At 41.0% G+C, this 20,204-nt stretch overlaps 1 pseudogene; it reads left to right on the top strand.

The window, feature by feature from the left end:
- Positions 1–793: 793 nt before the first annotated feature.
- On the top strand, positions 794–2,251 carry LOC139363947 (syncytin-1-like; annotated as a pseudogene).
- The last annotated feature ends 17,953 nt before the right edge of the window (positions 2,252–20,204 follow it).

Below are 20,204 nucleotides of genomic sequence, written 5' to 3'. Positions count from 1 at the left end.
CTTGAACATAGGAGAAGGAACACCCATTTGTTGCCCCCTGCTTGAGGAAGGAATTAAGTCTGGGCAACAGAAGGACAATATGGACAAGCAAAGAATGCCCATCTTGTTCAAGTTAAACTAAAGAATTCTGCCTCTTTTCCCTACCAAAGGCAGTACCCCCTTAGACCGAGGCCCAGCAAGGACTCCAAAAGATTGTTAAGGACCTAAAAGCCCAAGGCCTAGTGGAACCATGCAATAGTCCCTGCAATACTCCAATTTTAGGAGGACAGAAACCCAACAGACAGTGGAGGTTAGTGCGAGATCTCAGGATTATCAGTGAGGCCGTTGTCCCTCTATACCCAGCTGTACCTAACCCTTATATTCTGCTTCCCCAAATACCAGAGGAAGCAGAGTGGTTTACAGTCCTGGACCTTAAGGATGCCTTTTTCTGCATCCCTGTACATCCTGACTCTCAATTCTTGTTTGCTTTTGAAGATCCTTCAAACCCAACATCTCAATTCACCAGGAACATTTTACTCCAAGGGCTCAGGGAGAGCCCCCATCTATTTGGCCAGGCATTAGCCCAAGATTTGAACCAGTTCTTATACCTGGACACTATTGTCCTTCAGTACATGAATGGTTTACTTTTAGCTGCCCATTCAGAAACCTTGTGCCATCAAACCACCCACGTGCTCTTAAACTTTCTCGCCACCTTTGGCTACAAGGTTTCCAAACCAAAGGCTCAGCTCTGCTCACAGCAGGTTAAATACTTAGGGCTAAAATTATCCAAAGGCACGAAGGCCCTCAGTGAGGAATGTATCCAGCCTATACTGGCTCATACTCATCCCAAAACCATACTAACTGTTGGATGTGTCTCCCTCTGCACTTCAGGCCATACATATCAATCCCTGTACCTGAACAATGGAACAACTTCAGCACAGAAATAAACACAGCTTCCATTTTAGTAGGATTTGTTGTTTCCAATCTGGAGATTACCCATACCTCAAACCTCACCTGTGTAATTTTAGTAATAATATAGAAACAACCAACTCCCAATGCATCAGTTGGGTAACTCCTCCCACAGGAATGGTCTGCCTACCCTCAGGAATAATTTTTTGTTTGTAGTACCTCAGCCTATCATTGTTTAAATGGCTCTTCAGAATCTATGTGCTTCCTCTCATTCTTAGTGCCCCCATGACGATCTACACTGAACAACATTTATACAATTATGTCATACCTAAGCCCCACAACAAAAGAGTACCCATTCTTCCTTCTGTTATTGGAGCAGGAGTGCTAGGCAGACTAGACACTGGCATTGGCAGCATTGGCGGTATCACAACCTCTACTCAGTTCTACTATAAACTATTTCAAGAACTAAATGGATGGCCGGGCGCGATGGCTCAAGCCTGTAATCCCAGCACTTTGGGAGGCCGAGACGGGCAGATCACGAGGCCAGGAGATCGAGAGATGATCCCGGCTAACACGGTGAAACCCCGTCTCTACTAAAAAATACAAAAAAACTAGCCGGGTGAGGTGGCGGGCGCCTGTAGTCCCAGCTACTCGGGAGGCTGAGGCAGGAGAATGGCGTAAACCCGGGAGGCGGAGCTTGCAGTGAGCTGAGATCCGGCCACTGCACTCCAGCCTGGGTGACAGAGCAAGACTCCATCTCAAAAAAAAAAAAAAAAAAAAAAAAAAAAAAAGAACTAAATGGTGACATGGAATGGGTCACCGACTCACTGATCACCTTGTAAGAATAACTTAACTCCCTAGCAGCAGAAGTCCTTCAAAATCGAAGAGCTTTAGACTTGCTAATGGCCAAAAGAGGGGAAACCTGTTTATTTTTAGGGGAAGAATGCTGTTATTATGTTAATCAATCTGGAATTGTCACTGAGAAACTTAAAGAAATTAAAGATCGAATACAATGTAGAGCAGAGGAGCTTCAAAAGACTGGACCCTGAGGCCTCCTCAGCCAATGGATGTCCTGGATTCTCCCCTTCTTAGGGCCTTTAGCAGCTATAAGATTGCTGCTTCACTTTGGACCCTGCATCTTTAACGTCCTTGTTAAGTTTGTCTCTTCCAGAATCGAAGCTGTAAAGCTACAAATGGTTCTTCAAATGGAACCCCAGATGAGTCCCTGACTAAAATCTACCGCGGACCCCTGGACCGGCCTGCTAGCCCATGCTGTGATGTTGATGACGTCAAAGGCACCCCTCCCAAGGAAATCTCAACTGCACGACCCCTACTAAGCCCCATTTCAGCAGGAAGCATTTAGAGCGGTCGTCAGCCAACCTCCCCAACAGCACTTGGGTTTTCCTGTTGAGAGGGAGAACTGAGAAACAAGACTAGCTGGATTTCCTAGGCCAACTAAGAATCCCTAAGCCTAGCTGGGAAGGTGACCGCATCCACATTTAAACATGGGTCTTGCAACTTAGCTCACACCCAACCAATAAGGTAGTAAAGAGAGCTCACTAAAATGCTAATTAGGCTAAAACAGGAGGTAAAGAAATAGCCAATCATCTATTGTCTGAGAGTGCAGGGGGAGGGACAATGATCAGGATATAAACCCAGGCATTCTAGCTGGCAATGGCAACCCCTTTTGGGTCCCCTCCTGCTGTATGGGAGCTCTGTTTTCACACTATTAAATCTTGCAACTGCACACTCTCTGGTCCGTGTTTGTTCCAGTTTGAACTGAGCTTTCGCTTGTCATCCACTGCTGCTGATTGCCGTTGTTGCAGATGCCGCCACTGACTTCCACCCCTCCAGATATGGCAGGGTGTCCACTGCACTTCTGATCCAGCGAAGTGGCACCCATTGCCACTCCCAATCAGGCTAGAGGCTTGCCATTGTTCCTGCATGGGCTAAGTGCCCAGGGTTCATCCTAATCAAGCTGAATAGAGCTATAACACTCACCACATGGCCCAAGATTCCATTCCTTCGAACCATTGAGGCCAAGAACCCCAGGTCAGAGAACAAGAGGCTTGCCACCATCTTGGAAGCAGTCTGCCACCATCTTGGGAGCTCTAAGAACAAGGACCCCTGGTAACAGAAGCACGGGCTATGAAGAAAAACAAGGAAAAGTGGTGTGATTTTGGAAAGGGTGACCAGGGAAAGCCTCTCCAAACAGATGACACTTGAGCAAGAGCCCTACCTGAAGCAAAGGATTCAGTCATTCACAGGGCTGAAGGAAGTGTTTAGGCTGAGGCGCCATAAGTGCAAAAACTCTGAGGAGTTGATCGGACCTGTTCCAGGAACAGCCAGGCCAGTAAGCCTGGAGTTCCATGAGTGAGGAAGACTGGTAGGAGAGGAGGCCAGAGAACCAGCTATGAGACAGGTAATATGGACTGTGCTTCTCAAAATTTAGCCTGTCTTGGTCTCACTAGCATACACTGTGTGTGAAAACTCATTTTGCTGGCTACCCCCAGAGTTTCTGCCTCAATAGGTGGGGCCTGGGAATTTGCATTTCTAACAAGTTCCCAAGTGATACTGATCCTGCTGGCCTGGGGACCACACTATGGGAGCTTTCCAAGTCCTGATAAGACTTTGAATTTTGTTCTAAATGTGACTGGAAGCATTGGCAGATTCTGAGCAGAGGATGAAGAAAAATTATAATGGGGCAAGGGTAGAAACATGGAACCAGAATGGAAGCCATTACAAGAGTTCAGGCAAGAAATAGTGATGGTCTAGAATGAAAGCAGCTGTGCTGGAAAGTGGGGAAATGGTCGGACTCAGACACTCTGAAGGTAGTACTGATGTACTTGCTCATGGACTGATGTGACATGAGAGGCAAAGAGAAATCAAGAGGTAAGTCCTAGGTTGTAGACTGACCTACTGAGTGGAAGCATTTGCTGAAATGGGAAGATAGGTTTGGAATTGGATTTCATTTTGAACACAATTATTTTGAGATTCCCATTAGACATCCAAGTGGGGTAGTGAGTGGGCAGATAACTTACATGTCTCAAGCCTTGGGAGATGTCCAGGACAGAGGTACAAACTTGAAAGGTATATTTTTATAACCAATATGTATAATAATAGGGCTGGATGAGATCATGAGAGAGTGAGTGTAAATACTCACTCTCATGGCCCAAATACTGAGCCCTGAGGCACACAGAGTAGACAGAGAAGGAACAGCCTATGAAATAGGAAAAACCCAGGAGAATAAAAGCTGTGGAAACCAAGAGAAAAGGTGTTTCCATAAGAAGGTCATAACCCAATGCTGATAGAGTAAGAGGAGGACCAAGACGTGACCACTGGAGTTGGCAACCTGTACCGGGAATCATTTGGTGAATTGGTGGCCAGAGCTGGATTTACCGTAAGGCTAATGAAGCTTAATTTCAAGGCCCCTTACTTACACAGGAGCATCAAAATTCCCAGAAAGGGCACTAGCAAGATATTCACAAGTTGATATGTTTTTGTAAAATTTGCAAAGGTAAAACTGAGACTTCTATTAAATTTCTCTTTTCACTTTGACTTCCCGTCTGTCAAAAGGCACTGATGTGGCCAAGGGCACTTTTGGAATCTGGCTAAGGGCAAGTTGAGTTGGGGATACATTTATTTTATGTTTACCAGGATATATTATATGATTCATGGTCACTTTCATATAGAATAGTTATTATCAGTTGTTCTGGAAGGTGAGATCTTTGGTTATCACATCTTCTGGAGTTTTCCATGATTTATAGTAAGGGAGATGGGAGCTTGGAAAATAGACCAAATGCCACTAAGTGTCACCAAAGAATCTGTATCTCAAGAGTTTCTCCTGGTGCCTGCCTTACATTCTAATCTCGTGTGGACATGAGAGAGAAAGGGAGGGTCATCAGAAATTGTATTTTAATCAGCTAGGGCACAGGTTTTAAAAGTTTTACCCATTGTTATTTTTGTTGGTATCTGGTTTTAATAGAAGAGACTATTCAATTAAAATCTTACAGGATCACTCATTATTTGTCAGAAACAGAAGCAGTTTTAAAGTCAATTGGGCCTCATGCATCCTGGTTCCCCAGTAGCCAACGCAGCCCCTAAGGACTGTACTTTGACAACTGTTGATGTGGGCATTTGGATTTCTCTGACTTGCATCACAGTTACATACACTATTAGAGCAAAAGGAGAATTGTTTGGACTCCAAATTTCACATGGGCAGACTAAACCTAAGTTAAGTTTGGCCTTGCCTACCTACCTTCATGATCTACACAAATACCTCACAGAAAAATAGACAAATTTTAGAATATCCAAAGCAAACAAAGAAAATGTGTGATTAACTGAGAATATTTCTGTGCCAAAGGAAACCTGGTAGCTGAATGATCAAGAAAATAACTAATGGAAGATAGGTGCTTATAAGAACTAAGCTGATAGTTATCCCCCTACATGCTCAATTCTCCCACCCACCCAAAACTTACCTGATATAAATTGACGAATATTGATCGGACATCCAGCTTTCCAGAGCCCTTCCCTGGAAATGCTGATTTGACATGCCTGCAATGAGGCCCAATAATTTGTATTTTAATAACCAAGCAGTTCTTCTCATCAAGGAAATTATAAAATAGTAGATTTGAATGTTGCTACTCAAAATATAATCAGGGAATCAGCAACAGCAGCAGCACTACCAAGGAGCTTGTTGGAAATGCAGACTACTAGACTCTACCCTAAACCTCCTGAATCAGAACTTGCATTTTCTGAGGTTGCATAGTAGTGAGAATATTGAAATGAAAAATAAACTAATCCAAATTATAACCTGAAGATTTCAACGCTCCCCTCTCAGTAAATCACAGAATAAGTAGATAAAAAATCAGCAAGGATATAAGGACGTGAACACCATCATCAACTAACCTGACCTAGTTGAAATTTGTAGTATACTTCACCCAACAACATTCTTTTTAAATGAACATGAAACATTCATTAAGATACATCATATTCAGAATGATAAAACAAGTCTCAGTATACTTAAGAGTAAAGTCATACAGAGTCTATTCTCTTACCACAACAGAAATAAACTAGAAACAATAAAAGAAAGATACTGGAAAATCTTCAAGTAGTTGATAATTAAGGAAATCACTTCTAAATAGTACATGGGTGAAAAGAAATTACAAGGAAAATTACAAAACATTTTTAACTGAGTGAAAATCAAACTCAACATGTTAAAATGTGTGGGATGTAGCTAAAGCAGTGCTTAGAGAAATTTATAGTGTTAAGTGCTTACATTAGAAAAGAATAGCCTGGGCAAAATGGCACAACCCCATCCCTACAAAAACTACAAAAATTATCTGGGCATGGTGGTGCATCCCTGTAGCCCCAGCTACTCAGAAGGCTTAAGTGGGAGAATGGCTTGAGCCTAGGAGATCGAGGCTGCAGTGAGTCATGATCATGCCACTGCACTCTAGCCTGGGCAACAGAGCAAGCCTCTGTCTCAAAAACAACAACAACAACAACAACAAAATGCATGTTTCCAATACTGAATAATATTAAAAATGTCCTGTACAGTTATTCATTTATTGAATGGGGTCCAAATCCACTCTTCATTGCCTGCTCCATAATAAAAGAGAAAGAACCTGTATCTTCCTTTTGCCAGCTGGTGCACTGTTAAGCTTTGTCAGTAGAGCACATGGAAGGAACACAGGAGGAGGAGAAAGCATGGCTTTTCAGATTATGGTGTGCTCCTCTCAGCAGGCTTCTGAAGCACGCAATTTCCACCACTCTTGGCTCATGCAGCATGTGGCAGCAGGCAACTGGCAGCCCACAGTCTATAGCAGTTCCCTGTAGGCAGCTTTCTCTGACACCCACTTTGGCCCTAAGGCACAATACCTCCCTCTGAACAGCTCTCTTAGCATTTCTTTCCTCTTTTTTTTTTTTTTTTTTTTTTTTTTTTGAGATGGAGCCTTGCTCTATCACTCCGGCTGGAGTGAAGTGGCACAATTTCAGCTAACTGCAAACTTCACCTCCCAGGTTCAAGCAACTCTCCTGCCTCCGCCTCCTGAGTAGCTGGAATCACAGGCGCCTGCCAACACACTCAGTTAATTTTTGTACTTTTAGTTCTTTTTTTTTTCTTTGAGATGGAGTCACACTCTGTCACCCAGGCTGGAGTGTCGTGGCGCAATCTCAGCTCACTGCAACCTCTTCCCCACAGGTTCCAGTGATTCTCCTGCCTCAGCCTCCTGAACAGCTGTGATTACAGGTGCATGCCACCATGCCTGGCTAATTTTTGTATTTTTTTAGTAGAGATGGGGTTTCACCATGTTGGTCAAGCTGGTCTCGAACTCCTGACCTCATGATCTGCCTGTCTTGGCCTCCAAAGTGCTGGGATTACAGGTGTGAGCCACTGTGCCCAGCCTAATTTTTGTACTCTTAGTAGAGACAAGGTTTTGCCACGTTGGCCTGGCTAGTCTTGAACTCCTTACCTCAAGTGGTCCACCGTCCTTGGCCTCTGAAAGTGCTGGGATTACAGGCATGAGACACAGCATCCAGCCTCCCTTAGCATTTCTAAGGAGCGCCACCATCCTGGCATCTCAGCACCATGGCCACACCCACACCATCTCCATTGAGGTCTGGATCTCAGCCTGGAGACCTGACAGGCAGTAAAGGTGGTAGGGTTTGGGGATGTTTTTTTGAAATTTGCACCTTTGTTGGTTCTCTCTCTCAGTGCGAGGGACAGTGGCTGTTCCCTGTAACTGCTATTTCTGTATTCTTTAACATTCTCTTTACTTCTTACCAGCCAATTCCCTGTTATTCGAATCCTTGGTCATAGTTAACACTTTAGCTTTTCCTTTTCAAATTACTGTGTGGTTTTTGCCTCCTGGTTGGCCCCTGACCACCGCAGGTTGTCAGATGAAGAAGCCATTTTAACTTTCTCTCCCTGATAACAAAACCCACATAAGCCTTTTGTCTGATACGTAGGACAAACTCACATGTTGGCCAAATTTAAAAAACTGAATTCAATATCCTGATGTTGTATACAGAATTTAATACTAGCAATACTTAATACAAGTTATATAAAAAGTATAACAAGCTCATCTTTCATGAAAGACAATTGGCTGTATATCCTATTGGCAAGATTCAAACAGTAAAATTATTAACCACTTGTCACAAATGTGAAAGAAAATCTTCATGAACGAAAACTCTTCACTAAAATGAGCTGCTACTTCTAAAGGTGTCATCACCTCTACCTTATACTTACATAAGATCACGGTCCCTGGAAGTTTTCCAACTGGCACTCAAAAGGGCAAGAGTTATCGTTAGCTGCAGATTGCCTAACACTGTCTAATATGTTAATTATTTTGAGCATCCACAAATACATCAAATCAGATCAATAGTTTGAGTCTTTTGCATAACCGTATTCAGCTGTGCTTTGTGGGGTGCTCTTGGTTGGGTTACATTTCAACACTAGGGGGCAATATCCTCACTTAGAATCTACTCTCCACTTGCACACGCCTAACATTTCTGTTGTTGCTTTTTTCCTCCCAACTAGGGGATTTCTCAATTAAAGAATCCAAATAGGACATAAAATAAAATGCCATCTGAAATTCACTTGGGGGCTGCGGAAAACTTGCTCTCCAATTATTTTTGAAAACTCTCAACAGTAGTTGCTGAATTCTGATTTTTACCTGGGCAGTTAGAGCTTGTCATTTTCCATGTGAATGATTCTGTAAGCAGAGCCCATAACTCTCATAGCCTCTGTTGTCACTGCCTATCAACCAGCCATCAAATCAAAACTATTTTTTTCAAGAGTTAATTTCACCCAGATGCTGAATTTAAAAAGGGAGAGGTAATTTCCTTGACATTTCTAGACTTGATTAAACATACACTCATTCAGGGGTGGGGAATGAGGAAGGATGGAGAATTTGTTAATTAAGCTTCATTAGGGAAAAGCATGAAAACAGTCTACCTCCCAAATGCTTGGGAAAGATTGTATATTTTTTTAGAGTTAAAGGCCCTCTCTCATATCTAAAATTGCACATATACAGGTTACCTAACAAACAACTGAACAAAGTCAGATTGCTCTTTGGAAAAACTGTCTTGGGAGAGTAATTATGAGGTTTATGGAAAGTCATAGTTTATAATAGAGGGATTTGTCCACTTCTCAAAATTAACATTTTTTGAGCATTTGTTTTCCTTTTTTTAAAACTTTTATTATAGGTTCAGGGGTACACGTGCAGGTTTGTTATATAAATTGTATGTCATGGAGATTTGGTGCACAGATTATTTAGTCACCCAGGTAGTAGGCACAGGACCCAATGGTAGTTTTTTTATCCTCTCTCCTCCGACCCTCTACCCTCAAATAGGCCCTGGTGCCTGTTGTCCCTTCTTTGTGTCCATGTGTACTCAATGTTTAGTTCCCACTTATAAATGAGAACATATAGTATTTGGTTTTCTGTTCCTAAATTCACTTATGATAATCGCATCCAGCTCCATCCATGTTGCTGCAAAGGACATAATCTTATTGTTTTCTATGGCTGTGCAGTATTCCATGACATATATGTACCACAATTTCTTTCAGCATCCTATCATTGATGGGCATTCAGGTTGATTCCATGTCTTTGCTATTGTGAATAGTGCTATGATGAACATACGTGTGTGTGTGAACAATTTGTGTTGCTTCAGGTATGTAGCCAGTCATGGAACTGCTAATGGTAATTCCATTAGCAGTAAATGATAATTCCAACTACTTTGAAGAATAAGCCACATTGCTTTCCATAACAGTTGAACTAATTTACATTCCCACCAGCGGTATGGAAGTAATTTTTCTCTGTAACCTTACTAGCATCTGTTATTTTTTTTGACTTTTTAATAATAGCCATTATTAAAAATGGCTGGTATGAGATGGTATCTCATTGTGGTTTTAATTTGCATTTCCCTAATGATTAGTGATGTTGAGTATTTTTTCATATCTTATTGGCCACGTATGTCTTTTGTTCATGTCCTTTGTCTACTTTTTAATGGGCTTTTTTCTTAATTTGTTTAAGTTCCACATAGACTCTGGATATTAGACCTTTATCAGATGCATATTTCACAAATGCTTTCTCCTATTCTGTAGATTGTCTGTTTATTTACTCTGTTAATAGTTTCCTTTGCTGTGCAGAAACTCTTTAGTTTAATTAGGTCCCATTTGTCAATTTTTGGTTTTGTTGCAATTGCTTCTGTCACCTTTGTCATGAATTCTTTGCCAGGGCCTTTGACCGGAATGCTATTTCCCAGGTTATCATCCAGGGTTTTTATAGTTTTTGGTTTTACATTTAAGTATTTAATCCATCTTGAGTGGATTTTTGTATATGGTGTAAGGAAGGAGTCCAGCTTCAATCTTCTGCACATGGCTAGCCAGTTGCCCCAGCACCATTTATAGAATAGGGAGTCTTTTTCTCATTACTTGTTTTGTCGACTTTGTTGAAGATTAGTTGGTGGAAGGGATGCAGCTTTTTTTCTGGGCTCTCTATTTGTTCCATCGGTTTATGTGTCTGTTTTTGCATCAATACCAGAGCACTTATTTTTCTGCTAAACATGTTACTCATTTTACCTTCAGAGCAATGTAAATTCCATGAGGCAATAACTTGCTCAAGGTCATTTCAGTTGAATGGATAAGTGAGTAGAACGCAGTCTGACACCAAAACTCACATGTTAATCTCTGTATTATGCTGTCATCCAGAAGTCTTAAGAGACAGAGAATGGTAGAGCAGAGGGACTTCTGAAAGCAGGGTCTAGCGAAATTTTGTCATCAAGTGAACTCTCATGCAGAATCTCAAATTAAAAAAAAAAAAAAATTAAAAGGTATTGTTCTTAGCTGGAGCAGGTGAGGGAGGAGACCCCTGGCCTCACCCATTCAGCAGCAGCCCCACCTCCCCCTTCCTAATCATTTTGTTCTGCTAACCCTGAAGCATCCCTGGGCTTCTTGCCAGCAAGTTACATAAAGTGTAGTTTCAGCTCAACTCCTGTTTTGAAGATGAGGAAACTGCTCTTTTCCAGTCATGTTGTATTTAAAAACATAATAGAATCAACAGAAAATGATTCCTCAGGCTGGTACAAAAAGTTAAACTTCTCCAACAGGAAAAATTGAAGCTCTGTATATTTTCACCTTGGAAGATCATCTGCTTCCCAGTACATAGCTCATCTTTTGAGTGGATAGGAATTTGGATCCGTATCATGGCAATTACATTAAACACTTACTATATGCCTAATGTCAAGGCTGCTGCATGGTTCTGCAATTTACCACACAGCAGTATTCATCTCAGCAGAATGAGACAGGGACCCAAAACTCAGCTCTTGCCTCTGCCTGGAAGGTGTACCTTTTTAAATTGACAGTGGCTTTGTCTGTTCTCCAAGCTGGTGTGTTGATATCTCCATGTAATCTTATTTTGCATATTTCTGAATGTTTATTGGTGTTTTGAATTTCCTCTTTTGTGATATACTCAAGTCTTTTGTTCTTTATTGTATGGGTTATCTTACTATGTTTACAGCTTTGATACATGGTATACAAAATATGTGTACCAGCCAAAAGAAATGCTCTACCTCTTCAGTGTGACTTTTTCCCTACAAATCGATTTAATGTATATTTTTGTGCTGCAATTTTTCCACTAGGCTCAGGTTTCTTCACTGAGTTGGATGAAGTGAGGTGAAGCCACTCTAAACTTGATAATATCATTTTGAAAGGATGTTCAGCTATTTTATTTGAAAACAAAATCCTTCTCAAGATTTCAAAGGGTAGTTAATGCTGAGATTTCCACTTCCTCACATAGTAACTGCGAAGGCATGGTTGTTTGGACCCTCACCACTCTAGATACAAACTACTACTAGGAAGAATCATCTACACTGAAGGAATAAGGATTTGGGGTGACCTTCTCGCATTCTAGTCATGGAGCATGACAATGTGTTTCGAGATAGTGTATTCCTATTTATGACTTTAGAGACATTTGAAACTTACCTGGTAATAAGAGCTGTGATCAGAAAGCCATGGTATGTTCCGAGATGATTTACACATGTAAATTCTGTGTACTCTTTTAGTCTGTTAAATGCAGTGGCATTTACATGAGTGAACTAGTATTGGTTTTCAAGCCAAAGTAACTCATTTTGGGATTCTTACGAGACTTCTGGAGGAAGATAGATTACTAGCAAATTTTAAGAGAAAAATTTAAGCCGCCTAAGTCTTTTTTTTTTTTTTTGAGATGGAGTTTCACTCTTGTCGCCTGAGCTGGAGTGCAATGGCGTCATCTCCGCTCACTGCAACCTTCGCCTCTCGGGTTTAAGCGATTCTCCTGCCTCAGCCTTCCGAGTAGCTGGGATTACAGGTGTGTGCCACCACACTTGGCTAATTTTTTGTTCTTTTAGTAGAAATGGGATTTTACCATGTTAGCCAGGTTGGTCTCGAACTCCTGACTTCAAGTGATCTGCCCACCTCGTCCTCCCAAAGTGCTGGGATTACAAGCATGAGCAAGCCCTGCTGTTAAGCTGCCTAAGTCTTAATGAGAGTCACCATTTTAAAAAATCTGTTAACACTTTATCATTGTTTTAGTCTTCTACCTGCCCACACAAATATCCCTACAGAGCTCAAGATCCCAAATATAGATGTTAGAGAATGTGGTTGTCAGGAGCCCCTGAGTTAAAAGATAGAGGACTATTGTGGATTGAATAATGGATCCCCACAAAAGATATGACGAGGTCCTAACCCCTAGTACCAGAGAATGTGACCTCATTTAGGAATAGGACCTTTACCAAGGTAAACAAGTTAAATGAGTTCATTAGAGTGGGCCCTAATCCACGGACTGGTGTCCTTATAAAAAAAAGGGGGAGGGGATATGGACACAGATACAGACGTACACAGAGGGAAGATGATGTAGAGACACAGAGAGAAGAGTGCCATGTGACTGGAGTGATGCTGCCGCAAGCTAAAGAACACCTGGGGCTACCAGAAGCTAGAAGCAAAAAAGAATCCTTCCCCTACAGATTTCAGAGAGAATATAGCCCTGCTGACACCCTGATTTTGACAAATTTCTGTCATTTTAAGCCACCCAATTTGTAGTACTATATTATAGTAGCCCTAGGAAACAAATACAGAGGGTTTTAGACTTTTGAAAGTATAAGGAGGGAAGTAAATGGATGGTTAGCTTGAGGGCAGGGGGAGGAGAAAGAGGGATATGTAATATATTTCTTCTATTTCCTTCCTTGCTAACCCCAACTGAAGGATTGCCTTAAGCCTGGACACAAGTAGCAATGATTCAGTACCCACATACTCAAATATGACAAAAGGTGGACAGAGGACCGGCTGCACTCTGCTAAAAGCTACAGTGCAGAGTAGCTGAGCCCAGCAAGGAACACAGCATTTTTCTGGTGTCACTGACAACAAAGGTGGTCAGGGGTGATAGTGCAAGGACACAAGCAAATTCAATCCTGAGGATGTGTCTGATACTTCTGGGGACTCCCAGTCTATGGTTAAGAGTCATTATAGGCTGGGCGCGGTGGCTCACACCTGTAATCCCAGCACTTTGGGAGGCCAAGGCAGGCAGATCACGAGGTCAGGAAATCGAGACCATCCTGGCTAACATGGTGAAACCCCGTCTCTACTAAAAATACAAAAAATTAGCCAGGCGTGGTGGCAGGCACCTGTAGTCCCAGCTACTTGGGAAGCTGAGGCAGGAGAATGGCGTCAATCTGGGAGGCGGAGCTTGAATGAGCCGAGATTGGACTACTGCACTCCAGCCTGGGCAACAGAGTGAGATTCCGTCTCAAAAAAAAAAAAACAAAGAGTCATTATAATTTAGTCATTAATATTGACATGATGATAGTTGTACCATAGGCTAATCAGACCTGGTATTTGGTGAGCAATTATTATATACCAGAAACCATGCCAAACAAGCTACCAAGAGCATGTACTTCAAAAACCACCTCCAAGGTAATTGTCAATAGAAGCAACACAACAACCTAAGGGCAACTTTTTAATCATCTAATCCAATATATTGGTGTCATTCAAAAGATAAAAAAAGATAAAAAAAGATTTTTACTAGAAAAATGTATTTTTTGTTGTTGCTTTGGGCATAATCCATATTAACAGGACACTTACCACCAGAGAACAAAAAAACAAAAAACAGAAATACACTCTTCAAATCTAACAAGGTCAAAGGAAATCTTCATATTATTGGTAGGCACCAACAAATAAATTCCATCCTGTGAGAGAATTGTAAAGAAACTCAAAGGCTTCTAGAGGAATCGCAGCTTTGTGAAGTTTATTCTCAGTCTGAAAAGGTGGGAGGGGGGCTGGGTGCAGCGGCTCATGCCTGTAATCCTAGCACTTTGGGAGGCCAAGGTGGATGGATTGCCTCAGCTCAGGAGTGCGAGACCAGCCTGGGCAACATGGTGAAATCCCGTCTCTACTAAAATACAAAAAAATTAGCTGGGCGTGGTGGTACACTCCTGTAGTCCCAGCTACTAGAAAGGCTGAGGCACAAGAATTGCTTGAACCCAGGAGGTGGAGGTTGCAGTGAGCCAAGATTGTACCACTGCATTCCAGCCTGGGTGAGAGTGCGAGACTCTGTCTCAAAAAAAAAATAAATAAATAAGAAAAAAGAAAAGGTGGGAGGGAATTAACTTTCACTGAGTACTTATATGCCAGGCATACATTATTAATCTAATCTTCAGAAATCCCACAAGAAAGGTATTTTTCCCATTTTACAGATTAGGAAACCAAGGCTCTGAGGGGTTACGAAGCTGCCAAGGTTATTCCTTAATAAATAGTGGCGCTGCAATTTGAGCTCAAGCCTAGCTTGTGTCAAAGTTCTCTATGTTGCACCACAATCCCTAAACAGTGGATTCAAAAAGAGTGCCAAATGCAAAGTTGGCAAAATCCAGGGGAACAATTAAGCCAGAATTTAAATGACACTTATGAGGTGGGGGAGGGGAGAGAATCTACCACAGATGCTGTCATTCTTTAGACTTTCAGAAATGGTATGGCAAATTGCTGACACAATTTTCTGATATACTTTGATGAGCGACTGAGGATACCAAAATGACCCTCTATCAAAATTATCTTTTCAACCCACTATTCCAACTCTTACAAGATTTTTAATAGCTCTTCTTTTAACAATGAATTGTTTGAAAATTAAAACCACCATTTCATACCACCTTACTCCTGCAAGAATGGCATTAAAAAGTCAAAAAACAGGCCGGGCGCGGTGGCTCAAGCCTGTAATCCCAGCACTTTGGGAGGCCGAGACAGGCGGATCACGAGGTCGGGAGATCGAGACCATCCTGGCTAACACGGTGAAACCCCGTCTCTACTAAAAAAATACAAAAAACTAGCCGGGCGAGGTGGTGGGCGCCTGTAGTCCCAGCTACTCGGGAGGCTGAGGCAGGAGAATGGCGTGAACCCGGGAGGCGGAGCTTGCAGTGAGCTGAGATCCGGCCACTGCACTCCAGCCTGGGCGACAGAGCGAGACTCCGTCTCAAAAAAAAAAAAAAAAAAAATGTCAAAAAACATTGGCATGAATGTGGTGAAAGGGAAGAACACACTGCTAGGGAGAATGCAAATTAGTACAAACTTTATGAAAAACCATCTAGAGATTCCTTAAAGAACTAAAAGTAGATCTACCATTCGATCCAGAAACTTCACTGCTGGGTATCAACCCAAAGCAAAAGTGTCATTATATTAAAATTACACATGTACATTTATGTTTATTGCAGCCCAATTCACAATTGCAAAGATATGGAACCAACCTAAGTACCAATCAACCAATAAGTAGATAAAGAAAATGTGTGTTATATACAATACACACACACATATAACATATACACAATGGAACATCACTCAGTCATAAAAAGGAATGAAATAATATCTTTTAAAGCAGTTTGGATGGAGCTGGAGGCCATTGTTCTAAGTGAAATAACTTAGAAATGAAAAACCATATAGCATATATTCTCACTTACAAATGGCAGCTAAGCTTTGAATATGCAGTGGTACACAGTGATACAATGGACTTTGGAGACTCAGAAGGAGAAGAGTGGGAGTGGGGTGTGAAATAAAAACTACATATTGGGTACAACATACACAACTCAGGTGACAGGTATACTAAAATCTTAGAATGTACCACTATATAAGTCATCCATGTAACCAGAAATCACTTGTACTCTAAAAGCTACTGAAATAAAATTTTCTTTTAAATGAATTGCCTGGCTGAGAGGAAAGGTCAAGAGCCCTGGGAAATAAGTTTCATTTTGAGGCACCATTGAGACGTCCAAGTGTCCATGCAAAGTTGGTGGTTACATAAATGCCTTTGGGGCTCAGAGGAGAAGTCGAGGCTGGAAACATTAAATTGTAGAGCAATTGGCAAATAGGTGAAGGCATGTGCAAGGATAGGAGCATCCAAGGGACTGGGATCATCCAAGAGTGAGGGCTCTACACTGTTGGTAGCGTTAGTTAATATACTGGAATTATGAAATCCTAAAACTCCAAAAGCAAACACAGATGGTGTGAAGTGACTTAAAATGCTCTCACAGAATGTCAAGATGAGAAAAATGCAATGATTCAGATTCTCTAATCTTCCTCTAAAGACTTAACTCATCTGTTTATAAGAGATCTGATCTTTAAATATCAAATTTCCTCATATTTGCAATCTAATCTCTTAGTAAAGGAGATGAGGATAGACAGCTAATTTCAGTTAATATGTTAACAGCACATGTAGGAACCTAATCCTTCTGAGTCACACTCTGTCATACTGCATCCATCTTTTCTATTAATGCCATTTTAGATTCCTCAGATGTCTAGATCCAAGATAACAACTATCCAAATGTCAAAGGTCATCTAATGACCTTATTCACAGGCGTTCTAGATTGCAAATACTTAGAAATATCTTTAGTAAAATCGTCAATTGGGGGAAAAGGACCAAGTAATTGATTATCATAATGTAAGAATGGTAAAAAGTCATAATTGAGTCTAAATGAGTGAATTTAATTTCTAGATTAATTTAGGAACTAACATAAGTCATTTACATAATTAAACTTTATTTCATGTATCTGCATTAACAAAATAGTTTGGACCATGTTCAATGTGATTACTTCTTTGAAATCAATGCTTCTTACATTTCTATTGACCCTAAATCAATAGAAATAGAATGAGGTGGAATGCTGGGATACAGAAATAAACAGGTCAATATAGACTGAAAACCTTTGTAGTTTCATAAACAACCTTTTAAAGCATTACATAATTTTAGTTCTCAAACTACACACAAATTGTGGACAGGCTCAAATCAGCCTTGAAGGCTTTTATGTCTACTTAATTCTCTCTTTCTTACCTGGGTTCTGAAGTAAACTAAATAATAATTCTGGAGAGAGATTATTGTGGCTCTTGGTTAAATTAACACGGACAAAGCAGGCCAGGCATGGTGGCTCACACCTTTAATCCCAGCACTTTGGGAGGCCAAGGTGTGCAGATTGCTTGACCTCAAGAGTTCCAGACCAGCCTGGGCAACATGGCGAAACCCCATCTCTACAAAAATACAAAAACACTAGCTGAACATGGTGGTACATGCCTGTAGCCCCAGCTACTTGGAGGACTAGGGTGTTAGGATCGCTTGAGCCCATGAGTCAAGGCTGCAGTGAACTGAGATCATGCCACTGCACTCCAGCCTGGGTGACAAAGTGAGATCTTGTTTCCAAACAGAACAAAACAAAAAAAAACAGGCCGGGCGCGGTGGCTCAAGCCTGTAATCCCAGCACTTTGGGAGGCCGAGACGGGCGGATCACGAGGTCAGGAGATCGAGACCATCCTGGCTAACCCCGTGAAACCCCGTCTCTACTAAAAAAATACAAAAAACTAGCCGGGCGAGGTGGCGGGCGCCTGCAGTCCCAGCTACTCGGGAGGCTGAGGCAGGAGAATGGCATAAACCCAGGAGGCAGAGCTTGCAGTGAGCTGAGATCCGGCCACTGCACTCCAGCCTGGGTGACAGAGCGAGACTCTGTCTCAAAAAAAAAAAAAAAAAAAAAAAATTAAAAAATTAAAAATCAAAACAAAAAAAACAGATAAAGCAAAATATCTTTGGGGAACTTAGGAAAATTATCTCAAACAGACTTCAAATGAGACTATTCACACAGTAAAATCCATTCTTAATTTCTATGTTAGCACAAAGGAAAACAGTGAAGAGTGTAATCAACTAAGCTGATAATTATGACAGATTTGGGGGCACTGTCACCAAAGTGCCACACATCTCTACTAATGGTGGACAAGGTGCTACTGAGAACAGTTCTACACCTTGTAGATAATGGGTTTTTTCCTAGCTAGAATCCAGTAACTCTACCCATTTTAGAATGAATCATCTAAATCTGAAAATGGCCCATGAAGATGACTTCTGATCACCAGGTTCCTTGTCAATTCATCTGCATTACCACTTTACAAGTTTCCTTTGAAAATGCTTAAGTCTACTAAAGCTACTGAAAAGATGGAGAATTTCTCGTTTTCTCAGCTAGCTATAGAGTAGTCCCTGTTATCTGTGGTTTCACTTTCCACAACTACAGTTACTCACGGTCAACTTCAGTCTGAAAATATAAGTGGAAAAATCCAGAAATAAAAAATTCATACGTTTTAAACTGCTTGCCATTCTGAGTAGTGAGATGAAATCTTGTGCCATTCGTCTTTGTCCTGTCCAGGACTGAATCATTCCTTTGTCCAGCATTTCCACTCTGTAGACGCTACACATCCTTAGTCACTTAGGAGCCATCTCTGTAATCAGATCAACTGCTGAGGTATTACAGTGCTTATATTCAAGTAACCCTTATTTTACATAATAATAGTTCCAAAGAGCAAGATTAGTGATGCTGGCTGATATGCCAAAGAAAAGTTGTAAAGTCCTTCCCTTAAGTAAAAAGGTGACAGCTCTCGATTTTATAAGGAAAGAAAAAAACTGTTTGCTGAGGTTGCTAAGATCTACGATAAGAACAAATGTATGACACTGTGAAGAAGGAAAAAGAAAATCGTGCTAGTTTTGCTGTTGCAGTTCAAACTGCAGAAGTTACAGCCACAGTGAGCAATAAGTGCTTAGTTAACATGAAAAAGGCAGTAAGTTTGTGGAGGATGTGAACAGAAATGTTTTCCAACTGATGGCAGTGCTATTCGTAGTTTTAGGCAACCACTGGGAGTCTCTGACCGAAGTCCTGAGGATAAGGGGGAACTACCAAACATCTCTTCAAACTCTATGTGAGTTTGAAACTCAGGCTTTCAGAGGCAGGGCAAGCAAAAAAAAGGCATGACCTGAGCCTGATGCTGAAGAGGGCGTGTCCTGCTGGAAAGTAGAAAGGCATTCAAATTCAAGCTTTTTTTTTTTTTTTTTTTTTTTTAACAGGGTATTTTTTCCATTTACAGGTGAGGAAACAAAACATATACAGATATATTCCTCCCAGAGTAGCCACGTTGAAATTCCTATACCAAGGACACTCTTTAAAGTATTATTTATAAAAACAAATTCTGAAAAACCTTACTATCCAACAACGAAATCCCATGCAGTAATTTAAATCTTTTCTTCTAAGAGTTAATCTTAGAAACAATTTTTCCAATTATTATTACCGTTATATTTGGCAAACATTCCTCAATATTTAAATGGTTTTAAAAGGAAGGTTGGATAATTGTTTAAAGTTTAGATTTTGGGATACATTTTGGATTCAAATCCCACTTATAAGCTTCGAGACCCTAGACAGGTTATTAACCCCTTTGATCCTCAGTCTCCTCACCTGTAAAATGGGTAAAATGATACACTTAAGATATGAGAATTAAAATAAGATCTACATAAAGCAATTTGCATAGTTCCTGGAATACGGCACTCAACAAATAGTAAACTTTTGACATAATAAATCCTAAACTAGGCACAATGGCACAGGCCTATAATCCCAGCTACAGACTGACGGAGGAGGATCGCTTAAGCCCAGAAGTTTGAGACTGAAGGATGCTATGATAGCACTTGTGAATAGCCATTGCACTCCAGCTTGGGTAAAGAGTTTTTTTAACTCCCTGCCTTTAAACAACAACAACAACAACAACAACAAACCCCTAACAAATCTTTCAGCTAATTGTGGACGTATTCCACAATTAACTCATTCTAGTATTATCAAAGACAAAGGGTCAGAATCACTTAAATTCTATTCAGACACATTCTGAAAGATCCATACCAAGATTGCTTGGTTTGTTTCACACAGTTGAGGTGACTTATAATCCCTGCACTTAATTTGAGAAGTCCACACTCTCTCCTTTATGCTGTATGACATAGTATCTTAAGAGAGTC

Source organism: Macaca nemestrina, chromosome 6, assembly GCF_043159975.1.
Source record: "Macaca nemestrina isolate mMacNem1 chromosome 6, mMacNem.hap1, whole genome shotgun sequence".
NCBI lineage: Eukaryota > Metazoa > Chordata > Mammalia > Primates > Cercopithecidae > Macaca > Macaca nemestrina.
The sequence above is the reverse complement of the archived record's forward strand: the minus strand, read 5'-3'. Positions and strand labels throughout refer to the sequence as shown.